Below are 23641 nucleotides of genomic sequence, written 5' to 3'. Positions count from 1 at the left end.
AATGTGACTTGTGTATGCAACGGTTCCTGTTAATATCTTAGTTTTGGAGTTATGATAAGTTAAATTTGACCAACAATTCTTTATTAATTGCCTTAGAGACTCATGTATAGAATGTGTTAAAATGGATGTTTATAAATTGCAGAATGCCGCCTAAACGAGGTCGCCCCCCTAGAAGAAACGTTAACAATGATGGAAATCGCAATGAAATACCTGAAGAGCGGCGAAACGACAGGGAACCTACCCCACCCCCTCCACCCCCTGCTAGAAGGACTGAAGAACTTTTTCTTCGACAGAATCCGCCCACGTTCACCGGGACAGGCGACCCAGCCGAGGCCGAAGCTTGGATACGCGCCTTGGAGCGTATCTTCACCTTCCTACACTGCACGGAAGAGGAGCGACTCTCGTGCATGTCTTTCCAACTAGCCGGATCGGCTGACTTTTGGTGGGAAGCCCGCCGAAAGACTCTGACTGCCGAACAATGGACGGCATACACTTGGGAAGACTTTAAGACGGGATTATACGATAAGTATATTCCCAAGAGCTACAGAAAGAAGAAGGAGGCTGAGTTCTATAGCCTAAAACAAGGGAAGAAGACGGTGACGGAGTATGACAGAGAGTTCTGCGATCTGTCGCGTTATGCTCCACAGCAGGTGGATACTGATGAGAAAATGGCGGAGAAATTTTGTGCCGGTCTGAGGCACGAGATTCGGATGACTCTAGCTAGTCATGGTGGACTCTCATACACTGAGTCTTTGAACAGGGCACTGGACATCGAAGCTGCGATGCCAGTAGAAAGGTTGGCTCCGCCACCGACCTCAGCGCCAGCCAACCCACCTGCACGCCCTCAGAACTTTAAAGGGAAGCGCAACTGGAACGACCATGGAGGAAATGAAAACCAGACTAACAAAAGGCCATGGCAAGGAAATGCGCCGTTGAGACAATATCAGCAACAAGGACAAGGGAAGCAACAGGGTCCTGCCCCGACTGGAGGCAGCCAAAGACAAAATGAAGTTCCCCTTTGTCCAAAATGCCACAAACCACATCGTGGTGTCTGTAGGGCTGGAACTGACAGTTGCTACACGTGTGGCCAGAAGGGCCACTACTCCTCACAATGCCCCAACAAACAGCAGGGCGCGGCAATCAGGGCCACTTATGCCCAGCCCCTGCGAGCAGTTCAAGGGCAACACCAGCCCCGCCAACAACAGCCATACCAGCAGCAATACCAACACCAGCACCAACAGCGCCAACAGCAACAGAGGCGGCAGCAACCATTGCCGCAGCAGGCGAGAGCCTTTGCTCTCACCCAAAACCAGCCCGAGAAAAATCAGGGAAACCTGGCAGGTATGGGCAAGCTTAAAGGTTTTTCCGTTATGATTCTGTTCGATACCGGTGCCTCGCATTCTTTTATATCTGCCCCTTGCGTAGATACCTTAGAAATCGAATCAGAACGAGCTAAGTGTGCCTTAAGAATCACTACACCCTCAGGAGGAAGATCTACCACCACACATGTTTGCTCGAACGTAGAATTTGAAATAGGAGAACTTAAGATGGTAGCGAACAATCTTAATATTCTGCTCATGTGGGACGTAGATGTAATCTTAGGAATGGACTGGCTAGCTGAAAATCACGCCACCATCCTTTGTAGTGAACGAAAAATTTCTCTTCGACCACCTGGAAAGGAACCGACAGAATTTCACGGCATCAGTATGAAGAAGAGAGTACCAGTGATATCCGCATTACAAGCCAGAAAGGAGATGATGAAGGAAGGAAGCACAGCTTATCTCGTCTACCTAAACGGGGAAGCTAGTGAAGACAAGAAGGTGGAAGATGTGGCAATAGTACGAGACTTTCCAGAAGTTTTTCCTGAAATATTGCCAGGACTACCTCCAGACAGGCAACTAGATTTCACCATTGATCTAGAACCTGGATCTGCCCCAGTATCAAAGGCACCGTACAGGATGGCCCCAAAGGAGCTACAAGAATTAAAGGTGCAACTACAGGAACTCTTGGACTTGGGTTTTATCAGGCCCAGTGTCTCGCCTTGGGGAGCGCCTGTACTCTTTGTCAAGAAGAAAGATGGAACCATGAGAATGTGCATTGATTATCGAGAGTTGAACAAACTGACGCTTAAAAACAAATACCCTCTTCCAAGGATAGATGATTTGTTCGATCAACTCAAGGGAGCCAGTGTATTCTCAAAAATAGATTTAAGGTCTAGGTATCACCAGCTGAAGATCAGACCAGAGGATATACCCAAGACCGCTTTCCGCACAAGATATGGTCACTATGAATTCGTTGTCATGCCTTTTGGTCTAACCAATGCACCGGCAGTATTCATGGACCTCATGAATCGAGTTTTCCATCCATACTTAGACAAATTTGTCTTAGTGTTTATAGATGATATCCTCATCTATTCTAAGAATGACCAAGAGCATGAAAATCATTTAAGAATCATCCTGGAGACATTAAAGACAGAGAAGTTGTTCGCCAAATTCAGCAAGTGCGAATTTTGGTTGAAAGAAGTAATGTTTCTAGGGCACATCGTATCAGCAGATGGAATTAAGGTGGACCCCGCCAAGGTGCAAGCAGTGCGCGAGTGGAAATCACCAACCACACCTAATGAAATCCGGAGTTTCTTAGGTTTGGCGGGATACTACCGGAGATTCATCGAAGGATTCTCTAAAATAGCGAGACCAATGACGCAATTACTTCGCAAAGGAATCAAGTATAAGTGGAACGAAGAGTGTGAAGCCAGCTTCCAAGAGCTGAAGAAGAAATTGACAACTGCACCAGTGCTAGCAGTTCCAGCAGCTGATAAAGAGTACGTGATCTTCACGGACGCGTCCAAAAATGGGCTAGGTTGTGTGTTGATGCAAGAAGGGAAGGTCATCGCCTATGCCTCACGGCAACTAAGGCCACACGAATTGAACTACCCCACTCATGATCTGGAACTAGCAGCAATTGTGCATGCTTTAAAAATTTGGAGACACCATCTATACGGAGTTAGATGTGAAATCTTCACTGATCACAAAAGCCTTAAGTACTTTTTCGAGCAGAAAGACTTGAACATGAGACAGAGGAGATGGCTCGAGCTCGTGAAGGATTACGATTGCGGTATCAACTACCACCCGGGAAAAGCTAATGTAGTAGCTGATGCTTTAAGTCGTAAAACTCAATCCGAGTTAGGACTTCTTCTCACTCAAGAGGACATACTTGTAAGGGATTTTGACAGATTGAAGATAGAAGTTGTTCAGCCACCAGCAACGACAAGAGCGATTATTGCAACTCTGGTAGCCGCCCCAGACCTCAGAGGAAGGATCGTCAGTGCCCAGAGAGCGGATGAGGACTTGGAAAAAGTTCGTCTCAAGATCCGAACAGGCACGCCAGGAGGCTACCAAGAGGCAACGGATAACGCCGTTCTTTTTAAAGGAAGATTGTGTGTTCCCCATAACGAGGAACTCAGAAATGAGATCATGAGTGAAGCTCATGACACGCCCTATACCGCTCATCCCGGGAGTACCAAAATGTACCAAGATCTGAAACAGAAGTTTTGGTGGGACGGAATGAAACGAGATATAGCCTCGTTTGTAGAGCGCTGCCTTGCATGCCAGCAAGTGAAAGCTTTACATCAACGACCATATGGGAAATTGCAGCCATTAGAAATCCCAGAATGGAAGTGGGAGCACATAGCGATGGATTTCGTGACGGGTCTACCCAAGACAAATAGGGGCAACACAGCTATTTGGGTAATAGTAGACCGTCTCACGAAGTGTGCTCATTTTATACCGATTCCAATTACCTACGGATCGGAGAAACTAGCCCAATTGTACATCCGTGAGATTGTACGGCTACATGGAATACCAATATCCATTACTTCAGATAGAGATTCAAAATTTACTTCTAGATTTTGGATCAGTTTGCAGAAGGAGTTGGGAACAAGATTGAACTTTAGCACCGCCTTCCATCCTCAAACAGATGGACAATCGGAAAGAACAATTCAGACCCTTGAAGATATGTTGAGGACAGTGGTGCTAGACCGAGGAGGAAGTTGGGAATCAGTGCTGCCACTGATCGAATTCGCCTACAACAACAGTTACCAGGCGACCATTGATATGGCACCTTATGAGGCGCTGTATGGAAGGAAGTGTAGATCACCACTTTACTGGGACGAGGTGGGTGAAAGAAAAATCCTTGGGCCAGATGCAGTAAGCGAGATGATCGAGACCATCCGCCAGATTAGAGCAAGAATTAAAGAGGCCCAGGATAGACAGAAGTCTTATGCCGATACCCGACGAACCGAACTACAATTTCAAATTGGAGATAAGGTTTTCCTGAAAGTGTCACCCTCGAAAGGGATCGTCAGATTCGGTGTTAAGGGTAAGTTGAGACCCCGTTTTGTAGGACCTTATGAGATCCTTGAAAGAATAGGTCCCGTAGCGTATAGGTTGGCGCTGCCACCTAGCTTTGGAAACGTCCACAATGTGTTCCACGTGTCACAGCTGAGACGGTACGTGTTTGACCCCAAACACGTGATTCACCAAGAGGAAATGATTCTTAACCCAGACTTGACGTACGAGGAAAAACCTGAAGCCATTTTGGACCGAAAGGTGCAAGAGTTGAGGAATAAATCGATCGTGTCAGTCAAAATACTGTGGAGACACCATGGACCTGAAGAAGCAACGTGGGAACTTGAGGACCAGATGAAAGAAAAATACCCAGAACTTTTTACATAGGTATGCAAATTTCGGGACGAAATTTTTGTTAAGAGGGGTAGTATGTAACAACCCGCTCTTTTATATTTATTTTAGTCCAATATTGCGTGTTTATTAATCTATTTGTTTTAGTAAATGAAACGCTTTATGAATTCCAACTATGATTCTGAATTACGTAATTTGGAAACAGATTCGCTACACTAGCAGTATGCATTTTTTTATCTTCGCGTGTTTAAAATCGCGACGTTAATCTTTGAACCGATGAATATTTATTATTCGAAGTTATAACCAACTTAGCGAAGTTGTATTATTTATTAGTCAAGATGGAGTTTATTTCATATTGTTACTTAAGTCGTGAATTATTTCCGACTTTGAAGCCAATTAAATCTACGGATTTAATTTAGGTATTAGAATGACGAACGAATTAAATCTATGGATTTAATTTAGCAATCTCGATAATAATACAAATTAGATTTTTACTACTCCACCACCTGCCACCCCCCCTAAGTTCAAGAAAATGGGAATAACAATAAGGTATGGAGACATGTGCTGCACACTCCCCTATCCCCTCTTGAGCTTGCTGCACCTTTTCTTTTCCCACGCCTATGCAGCAGGCTGCCATGCCCAAGTACACCTAAATATGTCAATCAGCCACCCTAGAATGTACCTCCTCCCATGTATACAAGCTCCCAGCCAAACCACCTCGTCATTCAAAACAGCCAACATTGTTGCATTCTCTTCATTCTTCATTTGAGGACTGCACAAGGAGAAGTGAGCCTTTAATTCATCCTACCAAGTATTCTCAAGGTAAGCTTGTCTTCAATGCTCCACCTTCTTCCCTTATTCCACCTGCATTAATGCAAGAACAACTTTATTATTTCAGTTCGATCTGCTGCTTCATTTAATCCAACCACAACAGCCAACAAACACCAAAGCAAGCATCATTCAAGGTATTTATACTACCTCAGTTATCCAATCGAGTTCGCATTCGTACCAACGAGCATAATCATGTTTTACCACTACATCAAACAGTCCATGTTATGTATAGCAATAGAAAGACTTGTGTGTATACTGCCACTGCACTCTAGAACAACGAATCATGAGAACCCCACGCGTAACAACTAGAAACTGAAGTAGAAGAAAAATGAAAGTAGATAACTTAGCTTTAGGAAGAAGGGACGCGGCCTGTTCAGGCTGATCGAGAGACGACGAGCAGCAGCGACTCGGTGCTTGGCGGTGGGTTCAGGCGAGAAGCTCGCCTTGTTGCTCCACGACCTGTTCAGTTGGGCCGAGAGACGAACGAGACGACGCGATGATGGAGCTCTCACCGGCTTCGGAACTCGGAGAAGAACTGGAAACGGCGAACACCCGACTGTTCGCCGGCCTCCCTACAGCAGCGGCGTTCGGTGCTTGGTAGCAGAAGTCGGCCTTGGGCGAGGCAGCGGCAGCCGACGACGGTGGTGGCTGTCGGAGCTCTGCAACAGCAGCCCGCGATACCAGAGCAGCAGCAGTCGGCGGCCAACTTCAGAACAGCAGCAGTCGGCGGCGGACTCCACGAACAGCAGCAGTCGGCGGCGCTTCCACAAACAGCAGCAATCGGCGGTGGCCTCGTCGTGAGTCGCCGGAGCAGCAGGAACAACGGCGCTGTAGTGAAACGTTGAGGGAGGTGACTGACCGACGGTTCTTCGCCGGAGGAGATTCGAGAGAGATTGAGAGGTGAGTGTTTGGGTGGTTACCGATGTATGCGAGGGAGAGAGAGATGGATTTCCGGCGATGACTCGCCGGGAAGAAGGACCCCGGATGATGGCTGGATCGATCGAACGAGAGAGAGAGAAGAGTGAGCAAAATTTTGCTTCAATTAAGAGAGAGAGAGAGTTTCCTTTCTTTAATAATTTTGAGGGAACCGAGTGCTTATTAAAAAAAAAAAGAGAATGAATGTTTGCCTTTAATAAAGATAAAAGAGAGTATGATTATCAATTACAAAAAAAGTCTGATTTAGGAACGTTGATTTAGCCCACATAGTGCTCCAGCTTGTTATGTTGCTAATGAGATAAAAAGAGGAAAGAGACGTATGGTTATCAATTACAAAAATGAATGAAGCTACTATAGGTGATAGTTACAAGTTACCTAGAAAAGACTTTATTCTAGAATAGATTAAAGGAAAAGGATGGTTTAGTTCTCTGGACGCAAAGAACCGAGAACTTAGAGAGAACCGACTGTTGAGATTGGAAGGGTTTGGGCCGGATATTAATTCATTTGGGCTTTGCTTATTTTATTTCCATTGGGCTAATATATATATTGTTTGGACTCTATTATTTATATAAATGGGCTCCTATTATTTATTTTGATTGGGCTTCTATTAATTATTAATAATGATTTTCGAATTTTTATTAATTGGGCTCTTACTATTTAGTCGATTAAGTCCAATGAGGTTCATTTACTTAAGCCCAATAAGACTTATTATTTTTAGGCTCTCATTATTAATCCTAATTATTTTTTTAATTAGTGAATTATTTTAAGACTTACTAATTATTAATTAGTAAGTGAATTAGATTATTTTAAGATGAGTAGATTATTAAAGATTAATAATCCGACCTCATAAGACGAGCTTTAATTCCTTAAATAGGATTAGCATCTCATAATTTAATTAAAGGGATATGAGTCATGCATAATCATTTCATGCATCCTCATTTATTGAGATTTTTCTTTTTCGAAGATTAGAATCTTATTTTATTTTCTCGGATTAAAGGTCAAGCACCAGAGTTAGAGCTAAACCGTGAGTCTGCTATTCAGGTGGGCTTTCTTACGTATAAACTAAAACCATATAGTAGAATTGTTAAGACTTTATGCTTATGAATTTTGAATAATATTGTCAATGCCTAAATGCTTTATGTTTTGTTATTAATTGCCTATCTGATGTTAATCGAATTCGGATTCTGGATGGGACCGCAAATCCCTTCGGAATTAGTGTACACCTTGTGATCGTGAGTCATCTAGCGGGTTGGCCGATCATAGTGTCCGTAGAGGGAGGCCTCCCTCTCGGCACGAGTTACTGATATGGTGATTAATGATATTAAAATGCCTGCGCGGGTTATTGATGAAATAAATGATATTATGTTTGGTAAATACGAGACTTTAAAGGAAAACCCTCGTATCTTACTACTATTGAAAGGCTTGACAATAAAATATTACGCATGTATGTAAATTTCGGCAAGTGTCCACTAAGTACTTTCGTACTTAGCCCTGTATGTATTTATCAATGTGCAGGTTGAGCTGTGATCGAGGATGTAGTGTGCAAGCGGAGCTTTTGTCGATCTAGGATGAGTACCTCAGAGTAGAGTATATGTCTTCATACATATACTCAAAATGTTATTCCGCTGCGAACACTGATTTCGTTATGATATTATGTTATTTGTCAAACAATATGTATTAGTTAACAATGTTCTCAAACTCATTGAGCACCCTTTTTCTGGATATTATTATGTACGGTCCCCTTGTGGCCTTCTTGATATCTAGATATTTCGATTGATTTCCTTATACAAGTCGAGTCATTAAGAGACTGAATATACCCCTTTCTAAATCCCGCTCCTAAATTCCCTCCCTTAGTCGCGGTTTCCCCGAATTTGCTATCCTTAGCAAGTGCGGTCGTGACAATTATAGAAATAGCACTATATAACCTTCAATCAAGCACTTTAGGAACAAACTCTTCTTATAACTATCGAGCCACACATCACATACAAAATAAAATATGAGTATGTGTGGGTTTAAAATTCCACACCTTAACTAACTCACAAAATAATTCTAACATTTCCTTATCATAACTTAATAATATAAAACCTCACTTGAATAATTTGAAAAATAATCTCAATAATTAAGAAATAATAATAAATCTAATATTTATGCTTTAATAATAAATCATCACTTATTAAAATAAGAAAGCTCATAGATAAATAATTAAATAACATCCGTCACTTCAATTAGTCGAGCAATAAGTCGACTAATAATATTTCTTATTTATCACCATTCTCATCTCTGAAAATAATAGAATAATCCCTTTAATTAGGAATTATAAACTTGCTTCAAAGAATAAAATTAATAAAGGATGCAAATTAAAAGCTCAGGATTTTATAATAATATCTCATCTCATCTCTAGTATCCCTATCTGCATCTATAGTCTATATAAATACCATGCCTATTAGTATTTCTACAAATTTATAGTAAAGATCTGATTCAACATAATTCAGTAAACAACAAAGAAATTCCACAGGAGAATACTAATTGCACAGCCGTGGTACATGTACATGGGCTTCCCCATTAAAAATGTCTGTTGTTTACACCTTTTTTTCTCCATCCAAATCCAAAAAGAAAATAACAAAGGGACCCCTACCGTTCAAGTTGAAGATTTGGCCTTTAATTTGGTAGCACTCAATTTCCAAATATGACAAAACATCATCTTCTGCTCCCAATTATTGATTACTACTAAACTAATCACTCATTGCAGAATATGGTACTAAACAATGCAATTAAATGAAAACGGATCCCCATTATTCAAAAACCAAGAAAAGATTTTCTCTCCCACAAACCCAAAATAAAAACTTTGATTATTGGACTCGTATCGAAAAACTAAGAATATTTCTCGACGACGTGCATGTAAGATTTTGAAAGTCGACAAAAAGACGAAATAGCAGTATTTTACTATTCATCGTCAAAAAGTCAAAAATTTCAAAAACGTCTTAACGGACTCAGATTTCACTTCCGAGTTCATCTTTCTCATTCAAATAATTATCTCGAATTATTCAAATACTCAAACTCAAATACGGATATAAAATCCCACATCATTCTCACATTATCAAAAGAACATCTCAATATAAAAAAATAACAATAAAACTTCATATAACTTCTCATTTCTTTACAAAGTAATCAAACAAGGGATCTATACCCTAATCACTCAAACTCAAGCAATTAAACACGTCATCAAAAGCCCGGGTATTACATACCCTCCCCCTTAAAATAAATTTCGTCCCGAAATTTGTACCTCTTGTAAATGTTTCGGGTACTTCTCTCACATCTTATCCTCAAGCTCTCTTTCCACTTCTTTCTAAGTATCATATCTCCATTGGACCTTATCCAATGCAATCGACTTATTACTCGATTGCCGAATTTAATGATTTAGCATCATCTGAGGTCTCTCTTCATAACTCAAGTCTGGTTCTAAGATCATTTCTTCTTAGTAAACCACATGGTTTGGGTCGAAAATATGTATCCTCTCAATTGTGACACGTGAAACACGTTATGCACATTTCCAAAGCTAGGTGGCAAAGCCAACCTATACGCTATTGGACCTATCTTTTGCAATATCTCGTAAGGACTTATAACTCTGGGTCTAAGCTGTCATTTAACTCCAAATCTATTCATCCCCTTTGAGGGTGAAACCTTCAAGAAAACTTTGTCTCCTATCTCGAAACTTTGTCTCACATCTTATAGGTAAACTCAATTAGTGGCAACACATTCTCCCGATTTACTCCTCTATCAAGGATAGTAGTTCCTATCATATCTTCTATCGCCTGCTATGCTAAAATTCATCCTTGTACCCAACTCTTTCTGTAACTCATCCAAAAACGTGATGTAATTTTTTTTTCTCTTTCTGAGGTGATCTACACCGGTACTCAATGCAATCTTATAATCTCACGAACATACAATTGTGCTAACTTATTTGCTCCATACGCGACTAGGATCGGTATGAAATGTGCAGATTTTGTTAGTCGATCTACAATCACCCAAATTGCTGTATTTCCTCTTTGACTTTTTGGTAAAGCTATCACAAAATCCATCGCTATGTGATCCCATTTCCACTCGGGAATCTCCAACGGTTTTAACTTCCCATAGGGTCGTTGGTGTAATACTTTCACTTGCTGACAAGCTAAGCATCGCTCTACAAACGAAGCTATGTCTCATTTCATTCCGTCCCACAAAAATCTATTTTTCACAACCTGATACATCTTTGTGCCTCCTGGGTGGGCGGTGTAAGGCGTGTCATGAGTCCCACTCATCAACGTATTCTTAAGTTCATCATCGCGGGGAATGCATATTCTCCCCTCAAATAAGATAGCATTGTCTGATGCTTTTTGGTAACTCTTGAGATCTCATGCTCTTATCCTTTCTCGTAACTTGTTCATTGTCTCATCTTTCCTTGTGCTTCAATCACCATTTTCCTCAAACTAGGCATCGTCGCAACAATACTTGCTATCGTCCCTGGTGGTTTTATCATCTCTATCCTCATCTTGTCAAAGTCCTTTATAAGCTCATCCTCTCTCGTGAGAAGACATCCTAACTTTGACGAGACCTTTCGGCTCAATGCATCGGCTACTACATTGGCCTTGCCAGGGTGATAGTTAATGTCGCAGTTAACATCCTTTACTAATTCGAGCCATCTCCTTTGCCTCATGTTAATATCCTTATGCTTGAAAAAGTATTTCAAAGTTTTGTGGTCCGTGAAAATCTCACATCTAACTCCGTAGAGATGATGTCTCCAAATTTTCAGGGCATGCACAACGGCTGCAAGCTCTAAATCATGCGTTGGATAATTTATCTCGTGAGATCTAAGTTGTCGTGATGCATAGACTATAACTCTTCCTTCTTGCATCAAAACACATCCTAGCCCATTCTTTGACGCATCTGTGTAGACCACTCTTTATCCATTTCCGGGACTAGCAGCACTGGTGCTGTAGTCAATTTCCTTTAAGCTCTTAAAAACTCTCTTTACACTCCTCTTTCCAATTGTACTTAGCTTCTTTTCTCGGTCTTGCTATCATGGAAAATCCTTCAATAAACCTCTGATAGTATCCTGCTAAGCCTAAAAAGTTGTGAATCTCGTTAGGCGTAGTTGGTGATCTCTACTCATGTACAGCTTGTACCTGGACGGGGTCAATTTTAATTCATTCAGATGATAAAACATGTCCTAGTAAAGTTACTTCGTTCAACCAAAACTCGCACTTGGTGAATTTGGCAAAAAGCTTCTCAACTCTTAGTATTTCCAACATCGTTTTCAAATGTTTTGGAGCTCCTGCTCATTCTTCGAATAGATGAGAATATCATCTATGAAAACTAGGACAAATTTATCCAGTTATTGATGAAAACTCAATTCATGTGATCCATGAAAACTACTGGTGCCTTCGTCAAACCGAATGGCATAACTATGAACTCATAGTGCTCATACCTCATTTGAAAAGCTGTCTTAGGTATATCATTCTGTCAAAATTTGAACTGGTGGTAATATGATCTCAAGTCAACTTTCAAGAAAAACTCGCTCCTCGTAATTGATCAAACAAGTCATCTATCCTCGGCAAAGGATATTTGTTCTTGAGTGTCAATTTATTCAGCTCTCGATAATCTATGCACATTCTCAACGTGCCATCCTTCTTTTTGACAAAAAGGACTGGTGCTCCCTACGGGGATACACTACGTCTAATAAAACCTAACTCGAACAATTCTTGTAGCTGAATCTTCAGCTCTTGTAGCTCCTTAGGCGCCATTCTATAGGGTGCCTTCGACACTGGTGCTGATCCAGGTTCTAGGTCGATAGTGAACTCCAACTATCTTGTTGGTGGCAATCCTGGTAAGACTTCGGGAAATACATCTCTATATTCCCTTACCACTGCTACATCCTCAAAGTTTTTTTTTTTTTTTACTTGATTCTCCTTCATCATTCAAGTAAACTAGGTAAGCTTGTGCTCTTTTCTTTTTTACCAATTTCGACGCCTAAAGTGCCGAAACGATTGGAACTCTCTTCTTTCTATCGATGCCGTGAAAACATGTCTGTTCCTTTCCAGGTGGTTGGAAAGTTATCTGTCTCTTCTTACAATCAATCGGGGCAAAGTTCTCTGCTAACCAGTCCATCCTTAGAATGATGTCTACGTTCCACATAGGCATTAAGTGCAAGGTTCTTGTTTTCATCTTTAGTGATCCTAACTCAAACTATAATTTAGAAATCATGTGAGAAACTGTAGTAGCTCTTCCTACAGGAGTGATTACTCTCAACTTGGGACTAGCTCGTTTTAGTTCGAGTTTGAAGGTAACATGCTTCAAACACTTAAAGAATGCGAGGCTCCTGTATTAAACAGGATTCTAACTGGTGCATCCAATAACTTGCCCATACTACCTTAAAGTCCTGCCTTAAACCGGCATTTAAAACTCAGACATCTCTTCATCAGTATCCATCTTCTGATGAGCGAACGTGATAGCTCACAGAATTCTCAATTATACTCTACAACCGATTTCTTTCCTTGCATCAAACTTCGATAATCAGCCTCTCGCTGCTTACTGTACTCCTCGGTACATACTTCTCAAGAGTAGTCTTAAATTATTCTCAAGTATAGTTTACCAGTTGCTCAGGTGTTAAAGTCCTCTGACGTGCCTCTCACTAGTCTTATACATTAAAAGAATCTACTAGGATAACTCAAAAGTTGTAAGGGTTCAATCCTAGAACGACATCAAAAAAAATTGTTCAAGAGACTCAAATGAATGATCAGAGGGTAGAATGAAGTAACTACCAGGTCGAACAAAATGACCTAGAGTAAGAACCCATCTGGCTTTTCAACCGAAAGTTGAAACACATGGGTTTATAAACCCAAAACACGTCTACTGAGATTTGGATCATGCGGACTGGCCAGGTCCAACATAATCACTCCCCAGTCACACGGGATATACTATCCCGAACTTGGAAATTTTGTGTCTTCTAAACCCTCAACATACTATACATAACAAAACTTAAGTTCACACCAACAAGCTAAAAGCTTAAACTCAGGGTCCTATGTTCTAGACTCTTGTTTCGAAAGTTCAATATTTTTTTGACTCTCCTCTCATGTTGCGGTGGTGGTGGCGGAGTATTATCCCGCCTATCCTTCACATCACACTCTTGATGACATCTTTGAGGCATTTTTGAAATCACAAAAGGAAAACTCAACTCGACCAACGCTCTAAGCATCCTCGAAACTCAAGTTCAATTTACTAACTCAACTTTAAGGAAACCCTCACGGTCACCTTAACATTCATCTGTAAGGCAATAAGCACTCACGAAATGCTACCAAAAAGACCACTCTGGTCAACCTAATATATCCATCAGTAGAATGCCTCTTTTTAGAGGGCTTACATAAAGGGGTTATTTAAACCCTACAAAAACCATAGTATCTATCGTAATGTCCCTTCTAAACCGACACCATTAATAGTACTATGTCTCGGTCTGGACCTCCTACGGTAATTGCTACCAGTTAACTCATCTAGTTACTACTTTAGCACACTAGGAACATCCATCTATTTAACATCAGTAGGGTACTATATTTGCATGCTTATCTATCATCATGTCAAAATCTCAAGTACCAGTATCTCCTAAGTAAGTTATATACATCGCAATGTAATTGCAACTAATCAAAAACGAGGGTGTACCGCGCATACTCTCAAGGTCATCCTTAGCTCTAGCCTACATCGACTTCTCTTCTCATCCTCATCAACTCTAGCCCTCCTCGGCTACTTCTCATCCTCATTATCGTTTATCATTTTATCATCTTTGGTAACTGATACTCAAGGATCGACTCGATATCTACTACACTCTTCTAGAGTCCCTGGTAGAAAACAGGCATCCGGTCAGTAGATCCGCATAGAAAATCTGGGTATCTGTAACAAATCCCATCTCCTGTGGGTCAAATGCTCAAGACGACATGTCCCATCATATTGAGTGGCTTTCTTCCTTGCTCAATCCTACCACTCGATTGGTAGCACGGGGACTAGGTGCACGATGCCATCCAGTCTAGTAACAACCATAAGGCTTTCATCCTTTCATAGTCTATGAACCTGTGTTTGAAAATCTGCTAAGGTATCTCTGTACCACATACTGTACGCCTCGTCCTCGTATCCGATCTTTCCTGAGTTCGATCTCACAACAGTCCACTTTCGTGCAGTGCCAACAGTCCTGGCCAACCTATAAGGAGAACTTAAAGGTGACTCTAGGAACTAACTCTACTTAGCTCCAGCAACAGAAATAAACAAAACATAACTTAGCAAAACTCCTATTAAGTAGTACTGTTATCTTAAAACTCAAGCTCAAAACATCTAAATTCTCATCTCGTCCCGTCTTTACTTAGTAGGGAATCTCTCTAAACAATGATATTAGATCCCTTAATCTAAATCATCGTGACTCAGTAAGGCAACTCAACAATTCTCTCTCAAAGCCATCTCCAAAGACTATGGCTCATGATACCTCCTCAAGTACCATTAAGGTTGCGTGAGCAAAACTCGCGTCACAAAACAACTCAACATATCGTACAATATGTCATTGCAGCATGCTAATAACTCATCATTAATCATGTTATTATACTCAAGCTCATAACTCAAACTCATAACTCAAACCAACAAGTACTTAAAGCAATTGCTAATTCTCTCAAGCTTTAGCTCTAAGTTCTCATTTCATCCTTCTACTTAGTAAAAAAAATCTCTCTTAACAATGACATTAGATTCCTTCATCTAAATCATCGTGACTTATCACAATTGCTCAAACAATTCTCATCACAAAACATCTCAAATACATCACATCATAACTCATAATTATGCATCCTCAATCATATAACATCATATGATATAAACGCTCTCATGATTCATCATGTAACATCAACATATGCTCTTACAACATAATAATTCATTATTAATCATGTTGTCATCCTCAAACTCAAACTATGCACCTTTAAAGTGTAACATCATAACTCATCATATAACCTCAACATCATGCTCTTCAAAATTTAACGTCAAATAAACTTTGAAATTTTACATACCTCGTTGAGCTTGGTGTGATGGTGCGCTGAGCTCACGGTTGTTAATAACTATTAGTCTAGTGACTCATTCTAGACTAAACTCAAGACTTCTAATTCAGAGCTTTCCTTCGCTCTGATACCACTCTGTCACAGCCCGCCCTAACTAGGGATAGTTAGGCTGAGTGATCCACGACTAGGGATGGGGTTAAAGAAGAAGGGGAAGAAAATGGACGTCATTTATAGCCGTAAAACTTACTCATCTTAATAAAACTCGTCATTTTTATTCATTAATACTCAATTGAAAACAGTCTATGAAAGACAGCATAAAACTTAATTAATATCATTAATCAAGTTATACATCATATGAAACCATTTTATTAAGACTCAAAGTATGACATAACATACTATAACATCAACAACATCTTGCAGCGGAATGTAGCTAGACATATGTATGAAGACATATTCTAGACAGGTTAACTATTTATTAACAACCCTGGAGACTCCGCTCATTGTAGCACCATCACCACATCAGCTCAACCTGCACATTTAGAAAACATATGCAGGGCTGAGTACAAAAGTACTCAGTGGGCACGTATGCCTAAGTATAAAAATACATGCTTCAAAACTGTAAATTGTCATACCATCATAAACATTACAGCAAGGGAGTTTTAGCTAAAAGGCCCAAGCTTACTAAATTCATTTGTGATTCTTAAAGTTCGACTGATCAGTCTAAGTTCTCTTGTAATCTATCATATCTGGAACTGTGTGCCGGAGAGGTGGCCACCTCTCACGGTCACTTGACCGGCCAACCCGCTAGATGACTCACGGTCACTGGTGTACACTAGCCCTGGCAGGATAGCTATCAACTGCTCAGGACCCGAATTCGATTACATAACTGGCAAAGCCACATCAGATAGACATCATACTAAAATTTAAACATTTTATGGCAAGACAACAGTTGTAATATTTTCCAGTTCAAAGATTTGTAACGAAATAACTTGTTCAAAGGTAGCATTAAACTCGTTTGATAGATATATAAAACTGAAATTAACAGTTAAATCATCTCATGCATTCATTCGTATAAGAGGCCTACGACACGCAGGGGATCTCTATATACGTATAGTAAAAATAATGCCCACCTGATACGCTTAATGAAATAGAAGTCTTTGCTTGTTCACTCTACACTGCCACTCAAACCTTCATTATAATGAGGTTCCCAAGTAAGATTGGATAATAAGTAAGTAAATAGAAAGCAAATCTTGAATGAAACTTCTATCACTTGAAAGTTGCATCCTCTAATCTGAGTATTCTACTTATATGGACTTAACTAAAAGCAAATAGTAACATCACATCTCTTGGGATATCTCAACTTGAGAAAAGCTTAAGAGTAAACTAATCCATTCTATATAGATTAGCTTACAATTAATAACTAAACATCAATCACTTAGCATAGTTCTATTAATAACTTGCTCAAGTAGGAAATCTCAAATATGTAATCATATATGAATATCAACTTTGAAATATCATATAAAATCATCCTCTTTAGAGAAAAATACAAACTTTACATTTTTAGAAATCTCTCAGTCTATTTTTATTATAAAATTACAAAAATACAATACATCAAGTGTATGAGAAGTTATATCACAAAAGGCAGAATCTACCACTGAACTTCGCTGCTTCGTGCAGTACATTTCAGAAAATAATTTAGCATATCTAATGGTCTCGGATTTAGCTGAAATTTTGCAGAGAACGACTACACATGATGAAGTTATTACAGTAAAAATTTCAAGTTATTTGGACTACGAAAACATCATCAAAAGTACCCCGAAACATACTGTTCTGTCCAACCCGAAATCTGACAGCAATGCTCATTGACATATCACTCATATTTTCCTCAAATAACAGCTATAGGCACATTAGCATGCTTTAGTTTAACTTAATTCTAAACAATTACTAACTTGAAACAGGTAGTAATCAACATGATACAAGAGGCAAAATCGTTTTCTTCCACAACAGCCTATTTCTCGAAATAGCAAGAAGAAGAGATAGGAGAATTTCTTCTATTCTACTATCAATAAGACTTAATCCAAGATTTCTCACCTTAATATACGTTTCTGGATGAATATAGGTGTGATTTTTGGAGTGATTCTTGGAGCTTGGATCGACAAACATGGAGGTTGAAGAAAAGAAGAGGGATACGGCACCTTGGTAGAAGAAGGGAGAAAAGGAAGGTTGTCTTTCCTTATAAGCTAATTCATAAAGTCCACTATACTTATCCAATAAAATACACCTATTATTAAAATCTATAAAATTGCTATTATAGAAATAGCACTATATAACCTTCAATCAAGCACTTTAGGAACAAACTCTTCTTATAACTATCGAGCCACACATCACATACAAAATAAAATATGAGTATGTGTGGGTTTAAAATTCCACACCTTAACTAACTCACAAAATAATTCTAACATTTCCTTATCATAACTTAATAATATAAAACCTCACTTGAATAATTTGAAAAATAATCTCAATAATTAAGAAATAATAATAAATCTAATATTTATGCTTTAATAATAAATCATCACTTATTAAAATAAGAAAGCTCATAGATAAATAATTAAATAACATCCGTCACTTCAATTAGTCGAGCAATAAGTCGACTAATAATATTTCTTATTTATCACCATTCTCATCTCTGAAAACAATAGAATAATCCCTTTAATTAGGAATTATAAACTTGCTTCAAAGAATAAAATTAATAAAGGATGCAAATTAAAAGCTCAGGATTTTATAATAATATCTCATCTCATCTCTAGTATCCCTATCTGCATCTATAGTCTATATAAATACCATGCCTATTAGTATTTCTACAAATTTATAGTAAAGATCTGATTCAACATAATTCAGTAAACAACAAAGAAATTCCACAGGAGAATACTAATTGCACAGCCGTGGTACATGTACATGGGCTTCCCCATTAAAAATGTCTGTTGTTTACACCTTTTTTTCTCCATCCAAATCCAAAAAGAAAATAACAAAGGGACCCCTACCGTTCAAGTTGAAGATTTGGCCTTTAATTTGGTAGCACTCAATTTCCAAATATGACAAAACATCATCTTCTGCTCCCAATTATTGATTACTACTAAACTAATCACTCATTGCAGAATATGGTACTAAACAATGCAATTAAATGAAAACGGATCCCCATTATTCAAAAACCAAGAAAAGATTTTCTCTCCCACAAACCCAAAATAAAAACTTTGATTATTGGACTCGTATCGAAAAACTAAGAATATTTCTCGACGACGTGCATGTAAGATTTTGAAAGTCGACAAAAAGACGAAATAGCAGTATTTTACTATTCATCGTCAAAAAGTCAAAAATTTCAAAAACGTCTTAACGGACTCAGATTTCACTTCCGAGTTCATCTTTCTCATTCAAATAATTATCTCGAATTATTCAAATACTCAAACTCAAATACGGATATAAAATCCCACATCATTCTCACATTATCAAAAGAACATCTCAATATAAAAAAATAACAATAAAACTTCATATAACTTCTCATTTCTTTACAAAGTAATCAAACAAGGGATCTATACCCTAATCACTCAAACTCAAGCAATTAAACACGTCATCAAAAGCCCGGGTATTACATCAAGCATCTGTGCAAACGAAACATGTAAAAACAGAAGCATCTATGCATCTACCCTATACATCTATGCAAAAAACACCAATCAGCGATGCATTCTAAATGGTTATTCTATCAACAACACCAATCATGAGTGCAAACGAAATGGTTACTTCACATCTTTGGAACTTTACATGTATTGACCTCTATCCAACAAATCTATGCATCAATATCAATCATCTATGCAACGGAAAATGTGTGACCATAACCATAATAAAATGTATTATCAACAGAGGTTTTACCACAATCAATTGCATTATCACAATCAAATGCACAATATTTGCAGTTAAATGCATAATCAAAACAACATTTAATCTATAAATCATGTAAAAACATAACCATACACGCAATTTTACCTCTATGCTATTGTTTCCAACATCTATGCGACAACACTAATCCTCTATGCATGTGATATCCGAAACAAATTCCAAGAAAATAAGAAATTAGGCATCTTTGCAATAATATCCAACGGTTACTCCATTCCCACCATCTATGCATTTCAAATCTTCATCTATGCATTTGAAATTTGTAGCTGAAACTTCATTACAACCATCTGTGCAATTTATCAAAAATTAACACAAGTCTAACATCTATGCAACAATATCATGTACCTATGCAATTGAAATTCGAATTGTTAAGAAATTACCTATTTGGAATTACCTTAAGAAAAATCGAGGTCTCCAAATTTATATGTCATCGCCGCCTTGTACAAATGGCCCTGCCTCCGACGCCGCCTTCAATGAATTCGTCTCAGCCGCCGCCTGGTAGCAGACCGAAGTGAATGAATAGAAAGAAGCGAAAACGTTACCAATCCCGAACTTGAATATGCGATGCGCTTCCTTGCCGGTCTTTAGCATTAGCAATCTAGCTTCCATTGAGAGAGAAGAGTTCATCCGATAAGTCTACGACTACCTCAAGTCGGTTATCCGTATCGGTGAAATGACTCTATCCTTAACACATATGCTTCGGTAGAGTTTCCCAACGAAATAGGCTAGCGCAGTTCGCCGCCTTAAATAGTATCATCTTTGTTGCCGCTTGCTATAGACTCGCCTGCGTCTTGCACAGTTCCGATTCAATTGCCTCCACCGTCTCCTTGCAATGATTGGCGCCGAAAATCGCCTTCGACTTGCATAAATCGGCACCGGAAACGGCCTTCGAATTGCACAAATCGGCACCGGAAAAAGCCTTCGAATTGCACAAATCAACGTCGGAAACCACCTTCTACTTGCACAGTACAACGCCAGAAACCACCTTCGATCGCCGTCCACAGTTTCGATTGGCGAGTTGGAGGTGCATAGGCGGCAACACTAACCGTGAAACCCTAGATAAAAGTGAATAAATTAAAATGAATTAGGATGTACAAACCGTGAGTAATTCAAGAAGTTTACTATTACATTTTTACCCATACAATTTAAATTGTATTTAAATTACTAATTAAATTGTGCATCTATATTATTAATCTCAGCCATCTATTTTTTCTAGATTAATGGTTTAGATTAGGTTCCTAGTTCTCATCTTAAGGGGGATTTCCACATTAACCTCACCCTCTCTCTCTCTCTCTCTATATATATATATATATATATATATATATATATATATATATATAGGGGTGGGATCCTATAGCATCCACTCCCCTTATAGTATATAGGTCCAAATCTGAACCACATAATGAGGCCACGTGGCTCACTAGGAGCCCCCCCTCCCCCAAGACCTTCCAAATTAAAGTCTTTCAAGGCAAAAAACACGGAAGGGTAAAATAGTCATTTTCAAAATTATAATTTTTTTAAAATTATTATCATTATTATTATTATTATTATTATTATTATTATTATTATTATTATTATTATTATTATTATTATTATTATTATTATTATTATTATTATTATTATTATTATTACCAAAAATTCATTATTTTCTACGGCAGTTGTCAAAATTATGCATATAATTAAACGCCAATATACATAAACATAAATCCAAATATACAGAACGTTGGATAGAAATATACATGAAAAAATATCAGTATGCAAACCCTCTGGTGTCTCTCGCTGTCGAATAATTCTATGCATATTTGTATGTAACGTTATGTATATTTATGTTTTTCTTTATGCATATTCGTCTTGAACTATATGCATAGTATTATGCGACACCGTTAGGTAGCTATCGCCCCTGGTCATTTGACGGATCATACTTTTTCAAATGGGTCACATATTAATACTTTCTCATGCATAGGGGCGGAGCCGGGCCCCTAAAGATGAGGGGGCTTTGCCTCTTTTTTTAAAAAAAAATTGGTGGGGCAAAAATTAATTATTTTTGTATAATTAAACATGTATATGAGAATATATTAGGTATATTAAAAAAATTTGAGGAGGGCAATTGCCCCACCTCTTTTGGCTGTAGCTCCGCCGCTACTCATGCATATTTCTATCTAGCGTCATGCATATTTGAATTTACCTTTAATCATATTGGTGTTCAATTATATGCATAATTTTGACGACGGCTGTGGAAAAAAATGAATTTTCGTTAAAAATAAATAAATATATATATATATATTAATAATTTTCAAAAAATTTATTTCTATTGCACCTCTGTGTGTATTTTGCCTTGAAAGGCATTCGCCACGTGTCACTCTCCTAGCGTGCCACATACACACATGATGTGGTTCTAAGTTAAGATCTATATACTCCCTCCGTCCCAAACGAAATGTCATATTTCTTTTCGGCACGAAAATTAAGAAATGTGTATAAAGTAGATAAAGTGGGTTGATGGAAATTCTTTAAATATTAAGTATAGAGAGAGAGTGTATTGCCAAAAAAGGAAACAAGACATTTCGTTTGGGACGGAGGGAGTACTATTTAAGGGGTGAGATCTACATGATCCACTTCCTATATATATATATATATATATATATATATATATATATATATATATTGGATATAGTGAGAATAAGTCTTATCCTAAGAAATGAGATTACCTATAGATCATAGGATCATTATGTCTACCGTCCAAGTTTAATATCTATGATAAAATATATATAACAGACAAAATTAATAAAATCAACCACCAAGTCAGTAAAAATCTACGGACAAGTCAATTATAACGTACAAACAGTTATATTAAATTAATATGGTAAAATTTCGCTCCTTTCAGAATTCAACCTCAGGATCAAATGTTGTTCATGTACTCCCTCCGTCCCACGAATCTTGACACATTTCCAAATAAGGTAATAATTATTACTTTGTCTTTCCTACTTTATCACTTTTATTACATTCTCTCTCTTACTTTATCACTTTTATTACATTCTCTCTCTTACTTTATCACTTTTATACTTTAATAATTACATACTTAAAACAATAATATATAACTCCTTAATTCCCGTGACGAAACCAAACGTGTCAAGATTTGTGAGATGGAGGGAGTATTTTATTACCTTGTTCGTTAAGCTCAATTCACATGATTAATCTCAACTCTAGAATTTTAATAATCAACATTACATATTTAATTCCATTTTTCATTTGAAGGATTAAAAAAAAAACCTTATTCTTTTCATCACCAAGGAAACTTTTATATAAATTTGTTGGCCTTTAGCTGTTGTGTTGATCACTGTTTTATTATTTCACTTTTTTCTATTTTCGTTTGTCCCTTAAAAATATACTCACTCCGTCCGTCAAAAGTAGACCATTTTGATTGAGCACAAGATTTAATAAAATTGATTATAATTTTGATGTAGTGGAGAAAGGGTCCTACCACTTTATGAGATGTGTGGATGAGATTGAATTTGGAGTGGTTTTTTTGTAAATAAAGAATGTTTGTAAGGATAAAAGATTAAAGTGGATGGTAGGACCATTTCAATAAAAGAAAGTGGTATACTCTTTGCGGACGCCCAATATAATAAAAGTGGTCCACTTTTGATGGACGGAGGGAGTATCACTTTTATTTTGGAATATGACCTCACACAATCCTAATATTTTTATCTCTTAAAAATACCATATTTAAAAAAGAGTTAATATATAAAACTATCCACTTTCATATTGTTAAGATAAAAATTGTCCACTAAGATAAAAATAATAAAAACTGTCCACTTTTTGATTGAAAAGACAAAAATACCCCTTACTTTAAAATATTAAAAAATGACCACTCATTTCCCTCTCTCTCTCACTTTACCTTCACGTCTCTCTCTCTCCCTCTCTCTCTCACTACCGCCGCCGCCGCCACCTCTCTCTTCCTCCGCCACCTCCTGCTTCACCACCGCCGCCACACTCTCCGATGCCGACCTTCGCGCCACCGCCTAACGAGATCTACACCGCCGTAGGATCCTTCTCCGCCGCTCCCGCTGTCCTGCACAGATTCATCGTCAGGTCTGGTCACATTCACCGCCTTGGTTCGGCCGTCGTTGCCGATCTCGACCGTGTACTCCACGACCTCGCCGTTGCCGAGGTAGC

General features: G+C 38.5%; 2 long non-coding RNA genes across 2 annotated transcripts; both read right to left on the bottom strand.

Moving 5' to 3' along the window:
- Positions 1-5125: 5125 nt before the first annotated feature.
- On the bottom strand, positions 5126-6653 carry LOC130987451 (uncharacterized). Its single transcript, XR_009089747.1, has 2 exons — positions 5676-6653; positions 5126-5561 (listed from the first exon to the last, which is right to left on the bottom strand). It is a non-coding gene; the product is annotated as an uncharacterized LOC130987451 (long non-coding RNA).
- A 9170-nt stretch (positions 6654-15823) lies between these two features.
- Positions 15824-17897, bottom strand: LOC130987447 (uncharacterized). The gene is made up of 3 exons (XR_009089743.1): positions 17612-17897; positions 16651-16708; positions 15824-16049 (listed from the first exon to the last, which is right to left on the bottom strand). It is a non-coding gene; the product is annotated as an uncharacterized LOC130987447 (long non-coding RNA).
- Between the last annotated feature and the right edge of the window lie 5744 nt (positions 17898-23641).

This window comes from Salvia miltiorrhiza, chromosome 6 (assembly GCF_028751815.1).
Source record: "Salvia miltiorrhiza cultivar Shanhuang (shh) chromosome 6, IMPLAD_Smil_shh, whole genome shotgun sequence".
Taxonomy (NCBI): Eukaryota; Viridiplantae; Streptophyta; class Magnoliopsida; order Lamiales; family Lamiaceae; genus Salvia; species Salvia miltiorrhiza.
This window is presented reverse-complemented; position numbering and strand designations above follow the sequence as displayed.